The sequence below is a fragment of the Sapajus apella genome, unplaced genomic scaffold (genome assembly GCF_009761245.1).
Source record: "Sapajus apella isolate SASKATOON/1434 unplaced genomic scaffold, GSC_monkey_1.0 scaffold62, whole genome shotgun sequence".
NCBI classification, from domain to species: Eukaryota; Metazoa; Chordata; class Mammalia; order Primates; family Cebidae; genus Sapajus; species Sapajus apella.
In genome coordinates, this window is record NW_022437002.1 from 838,061 (window position 1) to 845,043 (window position 6,983).

The following is a 6,983-nucleotide window of genomic DNA, read 5'->3' on the forward strand; positions in this document are numbered from 1 at the left end:
CAGTTTTTTTTTTTTTTTTTTTTTTTTTGAGACAGTCTCGCTCTGCCACCCAGGCTGGAGTGCAATGGTGTGATCTTGGCTCACTGCAGCCTCTGCCTCCCCGGTTCAAGCGATTCTGCCTCAGCCTCCTGAGTAGCTGGGATTACAGGTGGCTGCCACCACGCCTGGCTAATTTTTGTATTTTTAGTAGAGATGGGGTTTCACCAGCCTGGCCTTGAACTCGTGGCCTCAAGTGATCCGCCCACTGTGGCCTCCCAAAGTGCTGGAATTACAGGCGTGAGCCACCACACCTTACCTGAAGATCACTCTTAAGAATGAGATTTGTGAACTCCATACAGTTGTCAATTTTAATTTTTGAATAGTCTGGGGTTTTATTTTTCTTTTCAAAAGGTCTAAGAGACTTAGCAATGAATTTAAAACATATTTGGCCCTTAATATATCTTTAGTGAGGGAGGTCGCTTTTATTTCCTACTTGTTTAGGTTTTCTGTTGGCACATAAACAAAAGCAAAATTGCCGTCTAAGACAGTCTGCTTGAATCTAGGAAGGCACATCTCATCCCTGTTATGGTTTTTAGGGACACTTTTCTCTTTCCCAGAGATGAGAGGACCAATTCAGGACAGAAGAGCCCTCGCAAATACCAACATACTAGCTCAGGTTCCCTTCTTTCCTCCATAAGAGTTATTAGTAGGGTTTTAAGGTAGTGTGTGCATCATGCTTCCTCAAGAGATTTCCTCAAACAGCCTGTTTACTAGATGAATTTTCCAGCTGGTGAAATACATGAGCTTTGTTGTTTTCCTGGTCTTCCAATAGCCTGTCATTATTGTTAGATATTATGGTACCTGCTGTTGAATATGAGTTCCCTTACAGCCCTGGTCTAGATGATCCTAGATGGGGTAAGACATATGCAAGCCATTGGTATGTGCATAAGCAGTTGCAATGAATCATTCCTTAGTCTGACTTGGTAGTAGCCATTTATCTTTCTATTCATGCATTGAATAAACATTTTTAAGAACCATCTCTGTGCCAGGCTTTGTGCTAGGCACTGAAAGTAGAGAGATGAAGACATATTCCTTGCACTCAAGGAATTTATACTCCAGATGTCTGGAGTTAAGAAACACATATTTCAGCCAGGCACAGTGGCTTACACCTAGAATCCCAGCACTTTTGGAGGCTAAGGCAGACTTTCTTGAGGCCAGGAGTTCAAGACTAGCCTGGTCAACATAGCAAGCCCCCCATCGCTACAAAAAAATGTAAAAATTAGTCAAGTGTTGTGGGTTGCACTTGTAGACACAATTATTCAGAATGCTGAGGCAGGAGGATTTTGCTTGGGCCTAGGAGTTCAAGGCTGTAGTGAGCTATGACTGCCACTGTACTCCCTCCTAGGCAACAGAGCAAGATCCCCAGCTCAAAAAACCAAAACTACACATTTCATTATAATTGGTTTCCTTTGTAATCCTATGTATTTTACTTTATGCATTGAAAAACATTATTTAAGAATTGGTTCATAGGTTTCAGCAGACTGCCAAAGCACAAACAGTTAAGCAACTCTCCTCTACTGAGTATGAAACAGATCATATTGGGGTGAGTGCTGTGATAGGGCTATTGGCTAGGAGCTGACAGAACAAAGCATGAAGTGCCTAACCCCACTTAGGGGTGTGTCTGTGGGGCCAGCAAATAAGGGAGATCTTCCTGGAAAAGGCATATACCTAAACTGATATACGAAAGACCACTTTTGGCTAGATTTATTGTACTGCTTCATTTTCAAGTAATTGGGCTTACTATTCTAGAGAAAAAGTCTTCAGTTTCTTCTGCTGCTTCTGCTTGAAGAGCAAGGCAGAGTCAGCAACACAGGCAGTCTCTCCACTGGAGAATGCTGATTCATGCATGGGCTTCTCCAGGTTTCCATCAGATGGGACCCAGTGCTGAATCCAGTGCAGGATTGGAGTCTACCTGGCAAAGGGTAAATGCCCAGACCTGCCATGTGGTTTCCACAAAGGCTTGAGAGTCAACTGTACAACTGTCATGTCTTGGCCATGTCCCTGTTTGGTTTCTGCCTTGTTCTCTTCCCTTTCTCAATTTCCAAGCTCCCTCCACTCCTAAATACAAAACAAAACCAGTCATTCTGAAGTAATAAATGGACAATAAACGTGAATATTCAAGATTGAAAGCCACTTCATATGAAGGTTCTTTCACACCTCTGTCCATATTAAGGAAGGAGGACCAGTGTTAATTCAAACATCTGGAAAATTAATATTCAGTTCAGGTGGTTCTGACACCCATTAGTGGTAGCATTTTATCCCATTTCATGAAAAGCATTAAAGGTAAGACCATGGTGGAGAGTATTGATTATAAAAATAGTAAAAGTCAAGCATGAAATGTGGAATTAGTAGTTGAGTTATATCATCCAGGTTTTAGTGTTATCAAAGAGGTGGAAAGGACAAAGGAAAGGTTGAATTCTGAAAATAGGCATGGCGGGTCGTGGTGGCTCACACCTGTAATCTCAGCATTTTGGGAAGGCCGAGGTGGGTGGATCACTAGGTCAAGAGATGGAGACCATCCTGGCCAACATGGTGAAACCCCGTCTCTACTAAAAATACAAAAATTAGCTGGGTATGGTGGCACACACCTGTAGTCCCAGCTACTCGGGAGGCTGAAGCAGGAGAATTGCTTGAACCCAGGAGGTGGAGGTTGCAGTGAGCCAAGATCATGCCACTGCACTCCAGCCTGGCACCTGGTGATGGAGTGAGACTGTCTCAAAGAAAAGTAAAGAAAAGAAAATAGGCATGAGGTTGTGATTCACCTTGGGCAGTACTCTTGAGGAACTAGTCCTCTCTGAGACATAAAGTCATACACTAGCCTAGCGCCTGCATTTTCAGACAATTTTCCTAGTATAATTGATCACTTTCCTGGAGGTGCAGCAGATCCCTTACTCCAGGATAGTTCCTCCCTGGGAAATCCTCCTTGGGAAATTTTTGTGTAGTCTGAAATGTGCTGCAACCAAAATTGTCAAGGACCTCAAGGGTATAGTTATGTTAGATTTGGACTCTTGGCCAGGCGCAAGGGCTCACACTTGCAGTCCCAGCCCTTTGAGATGCCAAGGCAGGTGAATCACCTGAGGCCAGCAGTTCAAGACCAGCCTGACCAACATGGAGAAACCCTGTCTCTACCAAAAATACAAAATGAGCCGGGTGTGGTGGCACATGCCTGTAATCCCAGCTACTCGGGAGGCTGGAGGCAGGAGAATCACTTGAACCTGGGAGGCAGAGGTTTTGGTGAGCCAAGATGGCACCATTGCACTCCAGCCTGGGCAACAAGAGCAATTCCATCTAAAAAAAAAAAAAAAAATCTGGACTCTTGGTTCCTAGAATTTATGTTATTAGGTAGCCCTATTTGAGCCATTTCCAGATTTCCTTCCCAAATCCTGGAGCCCCTTTCTTAGCCTGAGTTAGGCAATTTGACTTCCTCTAGAAGAAGGTTCTACTTACCTTAGACTCCCCTATCCACACTCCTACTTCATCCTTCCTCTCTAGCTCTTTTGGGAACCATGATTTAGTTCCCAAATTCTGCTGTGTCAGTAACTTTGCCTTTCTGCAATGGCAGTAACTCTTCAACTCGAGAAGATCATCTCTTCCCAAGAAAAGGAATGCCACCCCCAGGACCAAACCTGAGCATACATTCATAGACTGCAGTCTTCACTAACGACAACAGCCTTGCTGACACCATCAGTCACCTGAATTGAAGCCCTTTTGCGATGTGCTTGCATAGTGATGGGTTTTCGTTTTTTTTTTTTTTTTTTTTGTTTTTTTTTTTTTTTTTTTTTTTGAGATGAAGTCTCATTCTGTTGCCCAGGCTGGAGTGCAGTGGCATGATCTCGGCTCACTGCAAACTCCACCTCCCAGGATCATCTGTTCTCAGGTGATCCACCTGCCTTGGCTTCCCAAAGTGCTGGGATTACAGGCATGAGCCACTGTGCCCAGCCAAGGCTCTTTAATAAATGTGATTAGTATACAATACTTCAAATGGACGTATTGTTTACAGTAGTATAACTATGTTAGTTTCGGCTGGGTGCGGTGGCTCATGCCTGTAATCCTAGCACTTTGAGAGGCCAAGGTGGGTGGATCACCTGAGGTCAGGAGTTCAAGACCAGCCTGGCCAACATGGAAAAACCCCATCTTTAAAAAAAAAAAAAAAAAAAAAAAGAACTATGTTAGTTTCCTCGTTGTAAAATGGGGTAAGTAATACTATCACAAAGGAATATTGTCTTTTTTTTTTTTTTTAACTGTGAGACAGAGTCTTACTGTGTTGCGCAGGCTGAAATGCAGTGGTGTGATCTTGGCTCACTGCAACCAGTGCCTCCTGGGTTCAAGCGATTCTCTTGCCTCAGTCTCCTGAGTAGCTGGGATTACAGGAGCATACCACCACACTGAGCTAATTTTTCATATTTTTAGTAGAGATGGGGTTTTGTCATGTTGGCCAGGCTGGTCTCGAACTCCTGGCCTATAGGGATACACCCACATTGGCCTCCCAAAGTGCTAGGATTACAGGTGTGAGCCACCATGGCTGGCTAAACAGTCTTTAAATGTACTAGAGAAGCTTAATACCTAAAAGGAATCCTTGAATGAATTATTGTATAATTGCGGTATTTTATTTGGGAATATGTTTAGTCCTTTTTTTTTTTTGTACAAATGGGGTTTCACTATGTTGCCCAGGCTGGTCTCAAATTCCTGTACTCAAGCCATCCTCTCACTTTGGCTTCCCAAAGTGCTGGGATTACAGGTGTGAACCACCATACGTGGCCAGTGTAACTATTTTTTCTTAGCACAGATTTAAATTTTTTTTTTTTTTGAGACAGAGTCTCACTCTGTAACCAGGCTGGTGTACAGTGGTGCAATCTTGGCTCACTGCAACCTCCATCTCCCAGGTTCCCAGGTTCAAGCGATTCTCCTGCCTCAGCCTCTGGAGTAGCTGGGACTACAGTCGTGCGCCACCATACCCAGCTAATTTTTGTATTTTTAGTAGAGACAGGGTTTCACCATGTTGGCCAGGATGGTCTCGATCTCTGGACCTGGTAATCTGCTCACCTCGGCTTCCCAAAGTGCTAGGATTACAGGTGTGAGCCGCTGCACCTGGCCTAATTTTTTTTTTTTTTTTTTTTTTTAGAGCAAGGGTCTTTTTGTTTCCCAGGCTAGAGTGCATACCTCACTACAACCTTGAGCTCTTGGGCTCAAGTCATCCACCCATCTCAGCCTCCCAGGTGTTGAGACTGCAGATACATGCCACTACACTCAGCTAAAATTTAACCAGTCTTCCAGAGGCTCCTTGGCTTCATTTCCCCTTGGCACTATCTCCAGAAATCTTGTTTGTGCTTCATCTTTCTCTCAAGTCTATTATCTTAGATCGAAATGATATGCTGTTCCCTAGTACAGTGATACTCAGACTTATAGAACTCATGTTGGTTATATAACAAAACGGCCATATGCAGTGGCTCTTGCCTGTAATCCCAGCACTTTGGGAGGCCAAGACAGGTGGATCACCTGAGGTTGGGAGTTCGAGGCCAGCCTGACCAACATGGAAGAACCCATCTCTATTAAAAATACAGAATTAGCCAGGGGTGGTGGCGCATGCCTGTAATCCCAGCTACTGGGGAGGCTGAGGCAGGAGAATCACTTGAACCTGGGAGGTGGAGGTTGCAGTGAGCCGAGATCATGCCATTGCGCTCCAGCCTGGATAACAAGAGTGAAACTCCATCTCAAAATAAATAAATAATGCCGGGCACGGTGGCTCAAGCCTGTAATCCCAGCACTGTGGGAGGCTGAGGCGGGTGGATCATGAGGTCAAGAGATCGAGACCATCCTGGTCAACATGGTGAAACCCCGTCTCTACTAAAAATACAAAAAATCAGCTGGGCATGGTGGCGCGTGCCTGTAATCCCAGCTACTCAGGAGGCTGGGGCAGGAGAATTGCCTGAACCCAGGAGGCGGAGGTTGCGGTGAGCCGAGATCGCGCCATTGCACTCCAGCCTGGGCAACAAGAGCGAAACTCCGTCTCAAAAAAAAAAAATTAAATAAATAAATAAATAAAAATAAAATAAAACACTTCTTGGAGACCAACATGAGCTTTCCAACATTATATTTTGTGAAATAATGATTTTCTTTTCATTGCCAACTCTCATTGTCATTTTCTTTTTCTTTTTTTTTGAGATGGCCTCACTCTGATTTGCCCAGTCTGGAGTACAGTGGCACAATTTTGACTCACTGCAGCCTCGACCTTCTGGGCTCAGGTGATTCTTTCACCTCAGCCTCCTGAGTAGCTGAGACCACAGGCATGTGGCATCACACCTGGCTATTTTTTTTTTTTTTTTGTATTTATTGTAGAGACGGGGCTTCACCATGTTGCCTAGGCTGGTCTCAAACTCCTGAGCTCAAGGGATCCACTCGCTTCCACCTCCCAAAGTTTTGGGATTACGGAGTTAGCCACTATTCCCAGTCCATCATGTGATTTTCTTTTTTTTCTTTTTTGTCTCATTTCATCTTGCAACATTGCCATCATTTGAAAAGAAAGGATATGTTGACATTAAGAAGGTAAGAAATAAATAATCTCAGGATAAAGAAGAGTTATCATGGCTGGGCGTGGTGGCTTACACCTGTAATCCCAACACTTTGGGAGCCCAAGGCAGGTGGATCAAGAGGTCAGGAGTTCAAGACCAGCCTGGCCAACATAGTGAAACCACGTCTCTACTAAATAATACCAAAAAAATTAGCTGGGCATGGTGGTGTGTGTCTGTAGTACCAGCTACTCGGGAGGCTGAGGCACGAGAATCGCTTGAACCTGGGCGGTGGAGGTTGCAGTGAACCGAGATTGCACCACTGCACTCCAGCCTGGGTGACAGAGCAAGAATTTGTTTCAAAAAAAAAAAAACAAAGAAAACAAAAAAAAAAGAGAGGCCAAGGCGGGTGGATCACGAGGTCAGAAGTTCAAGACC